Genomic DNA, 13,111 nt, shown 5'->3' with positions numbered 1-13,111 from the left:
TTTGTGTGCTCACTTGCTTTCTCCCCTCTTAGACAGTTCAGGGTCCCCTGCCTAGGGAATAGTGTCACCCATAGTGGGCTGGGTCTTCCCATGTTGATTAACTTAAGACAGTTTTCCCCCTAACACAGACAAGTCCAAAAGCAAACTCAATGGAGACACCCATCTCCCCATTGAATCTCTCTTCCCATGGTGATTCTGGGTTGTGTCTGGTTGCAAGTGTAGCTGACCATCACATCTACCCACTGGCACCACATGCTTCTGTGACTCTAGGACATCAGATTTGAGTCCTCAAGTCGGTTATCTTTAGACTGGCCCCCACGCTTTCAGAGTTCAAGGATGGCTCTTTGTGCCAAACATACCCATGACTGTATCTGCTTCTCACAGGCTTCCTGTAGGACTAGGATGAGTGTCTACATCTGGTTTTATCTTTCTACGTCATGAAACCTAATGTGATGCAGTGGTCGGCCTGGCATAGCACAGACAAGAGCAGGCTTTGTCTGCAATGCATTAGGAAAGTTAGTGCATCCAACAGAAAGAATGGCAGGCAGCCATCAGAGTACACGAGAGCGTTTTAAAGATAGATCTCTGACAATAAAAGGCAAATAAAACGATGCCTTCCTCTGAGCCACTGATTATTTAAAACACGAGTTGCAAACAGGACTCCGGTCCTTAGCTGTTGCCATCACCATGCTGCGCCATGTGCTGACAAATAGGTCAAGGTTCTCCCCGAGGATAAGAAGTGCTAAAAAAGATATATTTTTTTGAATGCTTAGGCATTTCCCGAAAACGGGCTTGTAGCCAGAGAGGCGGACCATGAAAATGGATGCCTCACATCAATTCTGTTCCCCTTTATCTCCATACGCCAAACATGCCAAGTGTCACAAATGGCTTCCTTCCTTCAGCTCAGGAAGAAGATAAATCCTTTTCCTTGGCAGGCTGCTTCACCTCACCCAGTTTGTGGCCATGACAAGCCGGGTCTTGACTATCACTTTACATTTCCGCAAGGGCAAGGCCAGCTCAGGGCTGCTGACACGGGGCCCATCCCTCTGTTCTGAGGAAACACATTCCCAGCCTCCCTCTGACCTTGTGTGGGAGGCAGATGGAGCACCAGCTTCCTTTATAGTCTGACAACAAACACATCCATCAGCGAGCAGCATCTCTGGCTCACCAGGAGAAGTATTTTTATGGTGTCTGATTCTGGGAACGAATGATCAGCCCTGAAAATTCATAAAACACCAAAAGCAAAATGGAAAGAAAAAAAAACCAAATTACCCATCATCTTCTAAAAATAAGAATAAGACATGCATTCTCACTAAAGGGGAGAAAATAGCTTCCTATGATAGGAAAGATGTTTTTATTTCAATTTAATATGACTCACCCTAATTAAAATCACTGCTGCTTTTTCAAACATGCTTCTAGAGAAACCTATTATAACTGAGCAGTTTAACCACATCTGAACTGAGGTTTGCTATGCAGTACAGGCTGTTCCAGAGCTCACTATGTAGCCCAGGCTGGCCTTTAAGCCTTGGCAATCTCCTTGCTGCAGCTCCCAGACTGGTTGGGTAACAGACATGCACCACAACGCTTGGCACTGAGTGGCCCATGCCCTGCTTGAGATGCAATGGTTTTGTACAGAAACACAAGAGTCTGAAAGTGTACAAAGGAGACACACACACACACACTTAGAGCTCAGTTGGGATCGTAGCAACCTATTTCAAAAAGAAGTGATCTTCTTGAGATTTAGTGAGTGAGTTAGTTGTATGTTTGCCTTTTAGACTTTATACACAGTCTGTACACGTAGGTGTCCACAGAGGTCAGAAGTGGGTGTTGGATCTCCCCCGGAACCGGAGTTACAGATGGTTGTAACCCAGCAAATATGGGTCCTGGGAACAGAACCCGGATCCTCTGCAGGAGCAGTAAGCTCTCTTAGCTACCGAGCTGCCTTTTTGGCTCCCGGAAAATGAAACAGTCTCAATTTTCCTCTTCCCAGCTCAGTGTTGCTGTATTCAGTGAGAGTGGTTTTTGTGTTGTGGTATTTACACTCCCTCAGCTCTTCCCCTCCCCATTTCATATGCCTTGCTAGGTGCCACGAACTTTACAAATACATAACGGATCGGCAGATTGAGAGCCGTTCTGTTCTGCCAAATGTGTGTATGCGCTGGGGGATGGATAGGTAACTCTGAGCCCACATGAGGAGCTTAGCTCACATCTGTTTCGCAGGCACACAGTTGCAACTAGAGTGATGCCTGGAATATTGGGGTACATTTTCTGCTAGCACTCTGCAGTGAGCTAAGGTTGTCTGGGCTAGGCAACTTCTTAATAGATAAGGCTCCAGGGGAGAGGCCTCCGCCTCCTGCTGGACAGGAAATGAATTATCTTACTTTAAAAGCAGCAGACCAGCTGGTGATCTGCTGACAGTTTATGATGTACGAGAAAAGCCTTGACACAGAGGCCACCCAGCAGCAGTGACCTAAAGGGGGCCATGATAACGACCTAAAATAGCCTCATCAGCTACTTCAGCCGTGCAAGGCATCACAAAATGTGCCCCTGAAGCAAGTTCTGTGATTGTTCTTTCAAGTGCAGTTGCTGAGAACGCCAGTTTTGCTACCCACGCTCTTAGCGGGGTGGCAGGGGTGGGGGGATGGAGGGGATGGCGAGGGGAGCCCGGAGGTGACACAGAATGATCTCAGAGGCAGAAAAGAAATGTTCGCTTTTGCTTTAATTTCTTTTGTTTTTAAAACCAATTAGGTAGTTTTGACATATTATTAAAAGACACCCCCCCACACACACACACTTAGGCCATAAAATGAATGCTCTTCTTTATCTCCATATATCTGCTGCTTACTTCCCAAAGCTCCCTGCAGGATTAGCCAACCCATAAAAGGGAAGCATTTATTGATCACCTACTGCATGCTGCACATAATCACACAGGCTAAGCGTGCCTCCGGCCACGTGTGCCTTAGTCCGTAACCCTGTACGTCACAGATAAGTAAGAGAGACTGACACTAAAACAGGTGTGAGAAACCAGCTGTGCAAGGACATCCCAAGCCTGTGGAGAGACTGTCGCTGTCCTGTTTGCCTTCTGGTCTTCACCTAACCACTCCCAAAAGGCCCCGCCCCCTGACACTATCGCACTCCGGGTTTCAACACAGAAATCTGTGCAGGACACATCACCTAGCATTAAGTTTTCAAACTAGTGAGTCATAAGCTGGGTCAGGATAAAGCAGTTTCTACAGAGGAAAAAAAAAAGTCCCATTTCCTACAGAGTGGTGGCTGCTGGGGCTTTAGGAAAAGCCCTAGAGACGGACATTTCCAGCAGGCCATCATTCTTAGCATAGCTGCAAGCAAACATCAGGATGGCCCTGAGCCGTGCAAAGCGGCTCATTTCAAAAACAGACACTCATTGGTACGACTCTTTAGAAATAAACCTTCCGTCTCGATATGAGTATATACCATTTAACTCTTTTTGCTTCTGGGTGAACTCACTCATTATGATAATTTCTAGTTCAATCCATTTGTCCACAAATTTCGGGAATTCCTTGTTTTTAATAGCTGAGTAGTATTCCATAGTGTAAATGTACCACAGTTTCTTTATCCATTCTTCTACTGAGGGACACGTAGGCTGTTTCCACGTTCTGGCTATTATGAATAAGGCTGCTATGAACATGGTTGAGCATATGTCCCTGTTGTGTGGTATTGCATCTTCTGGGTATATTCCAAAGGAATGGAAGAGCTGGGTCTTGAGGAAGCCCTATTCCCATTTTTCTGAGAAAGCGCCAGATAGATTTCCAAAGTGGTTGTACTAGTTTGTATTCCCACCAGCAATGAAGGAGTGTTCCTCTTTCTCCACATCCTCGCCAGCATGTGGTGTCAGTTGAGTTATTGATCTTAGCCATTCTGATGGGTGTAAGATGGAATCTCAGTGTCGTTTTGATTTGCATTTCTCTGATGACTAAGGAGGTCGAGCATTTCTTTAAGTGTTTCTCAGCCATTTGATATTCCTCTGTTGAGAATTCATCCCCATGAAAAACTTTACCTACCAGGAAAGTGGGTCAGAGAGGAGGACATCCTATTGAGACTTTAGGTGTGAGAAGCCTGGGAGAATGAGGAAATAGAAGGATCTAGAGGGTCCTGGAAAACTACAGGCAAGTCTGGGCCCTGGGGTCTTCCTCAAACTATGGCACCAGCCAAGGAAAATATAGGCAGTAAACTTCGAACCCCTACCCAGACTAGCCAATGGACAGGATATTCTCCACCGTTAAGTGGAGAAGGAGATCTGACTTTCACACAAACTCTGGTGCCCCATATTTGACCATGACCCTTGGATGGGGACACCTGGTGGCACTCAGAGGAAAGATAATAGGTCACCAAGAAGAGATTCGATACCCTATGAGCATATACAGGGGGAGGAGGTCCCCCTCAGTCACAAACATAGGGGAGGGGAATGGGGAGGGAAGCAGGAGGGAGGGAGGAATGGGAGGATACAAGGGATGGGCTAACAACTGAGATGTAATATGAATAAATTAATAATAAAAAAAGGAAAAAAAAGAAATAAACCTTGCCAGTCCCTCCGTCCTAGCTAAACATTATTTTACTTTCTTCTGAAAAACACAAAGAGACGCCAGTGTCACCTTGGAAAGTCACAAAAGCACTCACCAGCTATTAAATGAGTCAGTCGGCTGAATCAGTGACTTGTAAAAACCTACCGACTAGGGAAAAAATCATAAGCAACCGTGCAGAAACTAAAGACAGAGGCAGCCAGCGAGAATCCTTTCCTGGGAAGCTCATGGCTGTGTGGCTCTGTTATCTAACCTCTCTGGGCCTCAGTTTCCCTTTAGGTGCATGAAAATAATAACCAACTATGTGTGGGCTCTCTGTCTTTGTCTCTTTGTCTCTGTCTGTCTGTGCGTCTGTCTGTGTATCTGTTTGTCTGTGTGTCTGTCTGTGTGTCTGTGTGTCTGTCTGTGTGTCTGTCTGTCTGTCTCTGTGTGTGTGTGTGTGTGTGTGTGTGTGTGTGTGTGTGTGTGTGTGTGTGTTGGGTAATTTAAAGGATAGCTAGGGCCTGACTTCTGCACGGTGTCCTTTCTCTGCCTCCCGTCTCAGCTTAGGAAAGCTGGGATTGCAGGTGCAAGCCCCACAGTCCTGGTTCACCATGGGCTCTGAGAATCCAAACCCAAGTGCTCAGGATTGCACAGGAGTGCTTTACCCCCTGAGCCGTGTTCCCACCCCCCACCCCACCCCCACCCACAAGCCTGGCTTCTTTCATTTAGCACAATGCATGCAAGATCCGCGTCCCAATGCGAAGCGGTTGCTCATGCCTGCATGATTCTTCACAGTGCTCCATTCTGTGGCTGCTCACAGTTGTTCACTAAAGTCACAGACATTCGGGGTTGTGTCCAATCTAGGACAATTAAGAATAAAGACACTGTGGACATTTAGGTATGGGTCTTTTTGGAGAACATAATTTTTCCTTTCACTTGGATAAATACCTAGAAATAGGGGAGCTGGGTTATATGTTGAACATATAGCCAATCATTTTACCTTGTAAATTATTTGTTTATTATCATTATTGTTGTTGTTGTGTGCACACATGTGCTCTGTGGCATGTGTGGGAAAGTCAGAGGATAATTTTGGGGGGAGTTGGTTTTCTCCTTCCAGTATGTGGGTTACAGTGATTAAATTCAGGCTTGACGTAAGGCACTCCTAGCCTCTGAGCCACCACTCCAGCCCTCCTGTCTTTTTTTTTTTTTTTTTTTTTTTTACACAGCAATATATGAGGGTTCTGTTTGCTGGAGATCCTTGGTTAAAACTGAAATAGCTGTATTTTTTTTTTTTCTCTAGCTATCCTAAGAAGTATTGGATAAAGTTTTTATTATTTTAATTTAATTTTAATGTGCTTACTTCTTTTTTGTAACATCCCCATTTATTCAAACAGCTTTCCTTAAAATAAATTAAAGTGTTCCCACTCAGTGAAAATTGCCATGGCTCATTACAGTGCGACCCCTGAGTCTGTTTGAGCAAACCCTACAGATTGTTGCAACTCATGGAAAGTCACAAGTCAGGCAGAGAGTTGATTGACCTGAGTGGGCATTTCCTAATTATAACCATTTATCTATCTTCCTTTTTTAAAAAAAATAACTACAGATAGGTAGTGGTATTTTGAGAACAACTTTCAGCATTTCATAGATTGTAGATAATTCTCACAAAAGCTCACTTGTGTAGGTCACTGGTTTTTCCTGTCTGGACACACAGATTAAACAAACTTCTGCTTGCTTCCTTAACATTCCCCTCGTCTGCCTTCCTGGGCAGACAGAAGCTTAGAAAGAGGCCAGCTCACCAAATAATTGAGATTCAAAACCATTCTTGGTGACCAGCACATTTGCAAATGTTATTGCTTACACAGACACTTGCTGGGATGGAATAAAATGCCCCATGTGGCAACAATGAAATACAGAAACATGAGTCTGTCTCAGACATCAGGCTCTTGTTTCTTTCCTTCCTTCTTTCTTTCTTTCTGTCTGTCTCTCTGTGTCTGTCTCTGTCTCTCTCTGTGTCTCCCTGTCTCTCTCTGTCTCTCTCTCTGTCTTTCTTTCTGTCTGTCTCTCTGTGTCTGTCTCTGTCTCTCTCTGTGTCTCCCTGTCTCTCTCTCTCTGTCTCTCTCTCTGTCTCTGTCTCTGTCTCTCTGTCTGTGTGTGTGTGTGTGTGTGTGTGTCTGTGTGTGTGTGTGTCTGTGTGTGTGTGTGTCTGTGTGTGTGTGTGTCTGTGTGTGTGTGTGAGCCCCTATGGGCCCAGGTTAGTTGATTCTGTATGTTTTCATGTGGTGTCCTTGACCTCTCTGGTTCCTTCAATCCCGTCTTACCCCTTCCCACCTCTTCTACAGGATTCCCCAAGCTCCCCTATTGTTCGGGTCTCTGTATCTGTTTCCATCAGGGTGGAGCCTCTCAGATGACAGTTATGCTAGGCTCCTGTCTGCAAGCATAGCAGAGTATCAATAGGGTCAGGGGTCGGCTCTCTCCCACGGGGTGGGTCTCAAGTTGGGCCAGGCGTTGGTTGGCCCTTCCCTCATTCTCTGCTCCGTCTTTACCGCTGCACAGCTTGTAGGCAGGGCAAATTGTGAGTCGAAGGTTTCGTGGCTGGGTTGGCATCCCAGTCCTTCCATTGGAAGTCCTGCCTGGTTACAGCATACAGCCCTTTCAGGCTCCACACCTCCCATTGCTTGGAGTCTAAGTTAGGGTCACCCTCCTAGATTCCTCGGATTTCCATTGTCCTAAGCTTCTAGCTTGTCCCACACAGTCCCCCACCTCTACCCCACAGATTTCAGTTCTCTCTCCCAGCACTCTTTCCCTCTGCCCTTCTTCCCACTTGATCCCTCTGCTCTCCTCCCAACCCCTCCCCCACCCAGTTCCCTCCATCCATCCACCCCTAATGTCTACTCTATTCCCCCTACTTAGTGAGTTTCAAGTATCCCCCTTGGGCCCTCTTTGTTACATATCTTCTTCGGGTCTGTGGATTGTAGCCTGGCTATCCTGTACTTTATAAGTGAGTACATACCATGTTTGTCTTTCTGGATTACCTCACTCAGGATGACATGTTCTAGTTCTATCTATTTGCCTGAAAATTGCATGATGTCTTTGCTTTTAATAGCTAAGTAGGATTCCATTGTGTAAACGCACCATATTTTCTTTATCCATTCTTCGGTTCAGGTACCTCTAGGTTGTTTCCAGTTTCTGGCTATTATGAATAAAGCTACTATGAACATAGCTGAGCAAGTGTCCTTGTGATGTGGTGGAGCATCTTTTGGGTATATGCTCAGGAGTGGTATAGCTGGGTCTTGAGGTAGAACTATTCCCAATTTTCTGAGAAACCACTAGATTGATTTCCAAAGTGTTCATACAAATTTGCACTGTAGGAATGGAAAATAGAGTACAGGGTTTGGAGGTGCAGTTTACCACTGCTGGGTGTACTTTCAGGGGAGCTGGTGGGCAAGGGCTTGGGACAGGGTCTATCATGTACCCCAGGCTGGCCTCAAACTTAATATGTAGTAGAGGTTCACCTCAGACTCCTGATCCCCCTATGTCCCCCTCTGATGTATGTGCTGTCACACCCACCTCCAGCTATATTTCATCAAAAAAGTCTCCATTTATTGTACTGCCTTTGGAGGAGTCTAGAAAACAATGAACCATACGTGTGCGCTCTTTCACTAGTACTATGCTATATAGATTTATCTGGCTAAGGCGTAAAATTACTCTCACCCATTCCCCTGCCTCCTGGAAACTGAGTACCATATGTCTTCCAACTCAGACTCTCTCAAAGTCATTTTGGTTACTCCAGTAACTTTGCCTTTCCATACAGGGTCTGTTAATTTCCACCATAATTTTCTGTTAGGATTTCTGTTAGGATTTGTCCCTACACCTCATTTAATCCCATTGTGGTCAGAAAGAAACCTTGATATGATTTCAGTCTCTCTGAATTTGTGAAGACTTGCTTTAGAACCCAAAAAATATTACTTATCTTTGATAATGTCCCATTGCTCTTATAAAAAAAAAAAAAAAAAAAGGTGGGGGCTGGGAGGGCGGGTGTGATCTGCAGTCCTTAGGCAAAATGCTTTATAAATGTCAGTTAGGTTGAGTTGATTGACAGGGCTGCTCAAGGCTTCTTATAGTTTCAGAGGGTGAGCTTATGACCACCATGGCAAGAAGCATGGTGGTAGGCTGGCAGACATGGTGCTGGAGCAGTAGCTTACATCTTATCTATAAATTGAAAATAGAGAGACAGAAACAGAGACTGGGCCTGGAATGAGTGTTTGAAACCTCAAGCCCACCCCACCCAATGGCACACTTCTCCCAACAAGGCCAGACCCCCTAATCTTTTCCAGAACAGTTCTACCAACTGGGCACACACATTCAAATTTCAAACCACCACAGGTGGTAATGTGCTACATCCTTTTATCTCCTTTGCCTTCAATTTATTTGCATCTCTATATTTAAAGTGAGTCTTTCCATACTTGTGATTCCAGCCCTTGGAAAACTGGGGCAAAAGGATTGCCTTTGAAACTTGAGGTATCCCCTAATCTACATTGTGGGTTTCAAACCAGCTAGGGCAACACAGTGAGACCCTGCTTCAAAAATAAAAAACAATAAAATAAAGCAAATCTTCCATAGAGAGGATATAGTTAGTTCTTAACAGTTTTTGCACGTGTACGTGTGTGTGTGGTTTGCACTGGTGTGTGCGTGTATGAGTGCATGTATATGGAGGCCTGAGGCAGATGTTGGGAGTCTCCCTCAATTTCTGTCCACCATTGAGTCAGAGCCTCTCAGCTGAATCCAGATCTCATCCATCAATGCAGCTAGTCCAGCTAGCCAGCGTGTCTTAAGATCTTCTGTCTCTGCCTGGCATGTATATGGGTTTGAAGGGCCTGAGCTCCAGTCTTCACTCTGTGAGGCAAGAGCTTTTTCCACTGAGCCATCTACCCAGCTCAGTTCTTAGCCTTTCATCTAGTGAGGTCACCCACACCTTTTAGTTAAGGTATTTAGAGCATTTATACTTAATATGGCAGGTTTATATCTACTACCCGGTGTGCCTTCCATCGTGTGCAACTGCTCTGTTGCTTCGTCTCCTTTTTTTTGCCTCTCTCTTGACTATATTATACAGTCTTACCTCATCCTCTTTATTGTCTTGCTTGCTGTACTAGTTTATTTAGGGGGCTAAGCATTTACTTCTGTGTGTATAAAAATCGCCTTTCATTTTCCTCAACCTGCCGTCAAGGCATATTACACCACCCTATGCACAGACATCTGCGGCATCACACTTCCATCTCTGCATCCCCCACGCCTGATACTCTAGTCCTTTGCACTTTCCTGCAACGTGACGCAAGCCACGCAGTACAACGCTAGCAACTTGGCCTTCAGCGGCCATTCTTTTTAAGCTCATAACTGTGACGTCCAGCACTCCCCATTCCGCCGTGTAGCTCTAGATCTCTACCTGCTTTCATGTTGCTTCTTCCTGGCCAGTTAATTACATTTCTCTTTCAGCTTTCACAGATACCTGGGAAAAAAAAAAAGTCCTCATCCTGCCTCTGCTCTTCATAGATATCGTTGTTTTTAAGTGGTATTTTTAGATCGCCAGTGGGGTTTCTGTTCTAGTGCTTTAAAGATAAATGCTCCACTGTCCTCTAGATGGAACCTGAGTCCAGCCAGAGAGCTGTTGCCATGGTAACTCGACTCTTTCATCACTACCTCGTTGGAACTGCCTGCCTGTAAGATGTTCCTGTGGTCGGTTTTAAGTTTTGTGGTGGCGTGCAGTCTTCATCAAGTCGCCTTTGATTAGGGATCTTTGCAAGCTGGGGATTATAAGTTCAGCATCTGCATCAAGCTTGGGAAATGCTGACTTTAAATTTTCAGTATCTTTTCTCCTTTACCCTTGACATGGTTGCACGTTCTCCTGGTGCAGCCAGAATTTTCTCTGTGTTTTATTTTTGTTTTTACTGCTTGCTTGTAGAATGACTATTTTGCTGTCAGTGTTTGAGCAGACATTAATTGGATGCCTGGTGTTTTGACTCAAAATGTGTTTTCATCTGTAAACTTTTGACTTGGGTCCCGTTCACATCTCCCAAACACAGTTTTCCTTGCTGCCCTCTTTAATATATGAAATATAATTGTAACTTTCTCGGACTTTGTCTGAAATATGTGTCCTCTCTGTTGGTCTTAATTAACTATTTGTCTCTTCATTATTATGCCTAGTTACCTTTTATGGGATTCAAATATTGTAAATTTTACTTTGACTTAGTGCTTGATAAACTTACACCTTTTATGTTTCTTAGGGGAGGGAGGGTGCCACAATGTACATATGGGGCTCAGAGAACAACTTGCAGGAATCAATTCTCTCCCTCCACCATGTTGTTCCCAGAATCAAACTCAGCTCCTTAGGCTTGGTGGTAAGCACCTCTCCAGGCTTGGTGGTAAGCACCTCTCCAGGCTTGGTGGTAAGCACCTCTCCAGGCTTGGTGGCAAGCACCTCTCCAGGCTTGGTTGTAAGCACCTCTCCAGGCTTGGTGGCAAGCACCTCTCCAGGCTTGGTGGCAAGTACCTCTCCAGGCTTGGTGGTAAGCACCTCTCCAGGCTTGGTTGTAAGCACCTCTCCAGGCTTGGTGGCAAGCACCTCTCCAGGCTTGGTGGCAAGTACCTCTCCAGGCTCTATACTTTTTTTTTTTTAAGTTTTCTCTGCAGGCATTGCCTCTGATGAATTTCTTGTATCCTTAGCACTGTCTTAATGTTTTAAAGGGACATGGGCTTATCCCAGACTAAGAGACAATTTATGCATATTAGAAAGGGCCTTTAAAAAGTGTACAGGCCCTGATGAGACTTGATAGGCTGCTGTCAGATGGTAGGGGAGGAAGGCTCCCCCTTTCTGAGGACTGGGAGGAGGGGGAGGAGGAAGACGGAGGGATGGTGTGACCAGGAGGAGGTGAGGGAAGAGGCTACAATCGGGATGTTAAGTGAATAACTGAAAACTAAACAAACTTGTGGCGCACGCCTTTAATCCAGCAGAGGCAGGTGGATCACTATGAGTTTGAGGCCAGCCTGGTCTACAAAGTGAGTCCAGGACAGCCAAGGCTATACAGAGAAACCCTGTCTAGAAAAAAACAAAAAATAATAATAATAAAATAAAATAAACAAACTTAATAAAATAAAAAAGAATAATAAATTGTACATGCACATGTGCACACACATGCATGCCCATAAGAGCTGTCCTGGTCCCTGCTTAAGAAATCTCTGTCCCTCTCTCTCCCCTCCATCCTCATCTTCAGCAGCTCCCCGCAGCACCACTTTGTAAACGTCTCTGTCACTTGTAGTGTGGTGCTGTGCCTGTCTGGTTGCTTGGTGAGAGCCTATCACAGCAGCACAGCACAGCAGACCCCTAGAGCACCTGCAGGCCTCTGAAGAGTGGCTTTGCCACTATTGCGGAAAACCTAAATTCAAAATACGCACACCTTTAACCCCAGCACTGGGAAGGCAGAGGAAGTCTCTGTAAGTCCAAGGCCAGCCTGGTTTACATAGTGAGTTCCAGGAGCCAGAGCTACAAAATGAAACCTTGTCTTGAAAAAAAAAAAAAAACAACAACAACAACAAATATATCAGCCACGTATGTTGACTAGGAGGAGCCAGAGAGGGTGGGGGGGTGGGGGAAAACACTAGCATATCAGACAACCCAAGTCTCACCTCCACAGTAGCTACAAATTGCCAGCCTTCTGTTAAAGGGCCAACATACTGAGAGAGCCACAATATCTGTCAGAGAATGCGTTCTCTGTGCTTAGAAGTCACCTTACCTTAAGAACTGTTTCTGTGGCCGTCTGGTTTTGTTACTGTAACAAAACACCCTAGGCAGCCTAACTTTATAGAGAAGAGAAGTTTACTTAGCGGATAGATCTGGAGTTGAGGCATAGAACTGGCAGGAGTCCGGCTCTGGTAAGGGCCATCTTGGACATATTGCGACATGTCAGGAACTCATGTGGGGAAAAGAGAGCACATGGAGAGACGTGAGCCAGTGGCTAATGTCAGCCTCTTATAGCAACACTCCTGGAAGAATTAACTATTCAGGGTCCTAACTATACATACCTAGTATAGTCCCTTCAGAGGACAGATAGTAAAACCTCAGCCAAATTGACATTAAACCCATGTAAATATCACACACACCACACCACACCACACCACACCACACACACACACACACACACACACACAGTAGACCAAATGACACATAACAAGAAAGACAGGAGATGAAATTCTTTCATCCTTGGAGCAGACATACCTTAATCTTCTGCCACTTACCACCATTTGAAATTCTGTCTGATTGGGGCATTGCACTAACTGGCTTTCTAAGTGCCCCTCTGTCTCAGTACGCATGTGATGTTTGAGACAGTGTTTGGTAACTGACTGGAAAGTCCTCTGGTGAAGCTTGGCCATAGCTCCAGTTCAACAGAAGTGCAAAATGCACGCATGTTGGCAACATCTGTGGGTGAAATCTGGCTTCCTTTGCTCACCTTAATAAGTACATCTTGGGGCTGGGGGTGGGGAGGGGGGCTGGAGAGACGGCTCAGAAGTTAAGAGCACAC

General features: G+C 45.3%; 1 protein-coding gene across 1 annotated transcript in view; it reads left to right on the top strand.

Moving 5' to 3' along the window:
- Stab2 (stabilin 2) overlaps positions 1–13,111 on the top strand; it is a 168,347-nt gene that overhangs the window by 11,645 nt on the left and 143,591 nt on the right. The window lies entirely within an intron of this gene.

Source organism: Acomys russatus, chromosome 31 (assembly GCF_903995435.1).
Source record: "Acomys russatus chromosome 31, mAcoRus1.1, whole genome shotgun sequence".
Classification (NCBI taxonomy): domain Eukaryota; kingdom Metazoa; phylum Chordata; class Mammalia; order Rodentia; family Muridae; genus Acomys; species Acomys russatus.
This window is presented reverse-complemented; position numbering and strand designations above follow the sequence as displayed.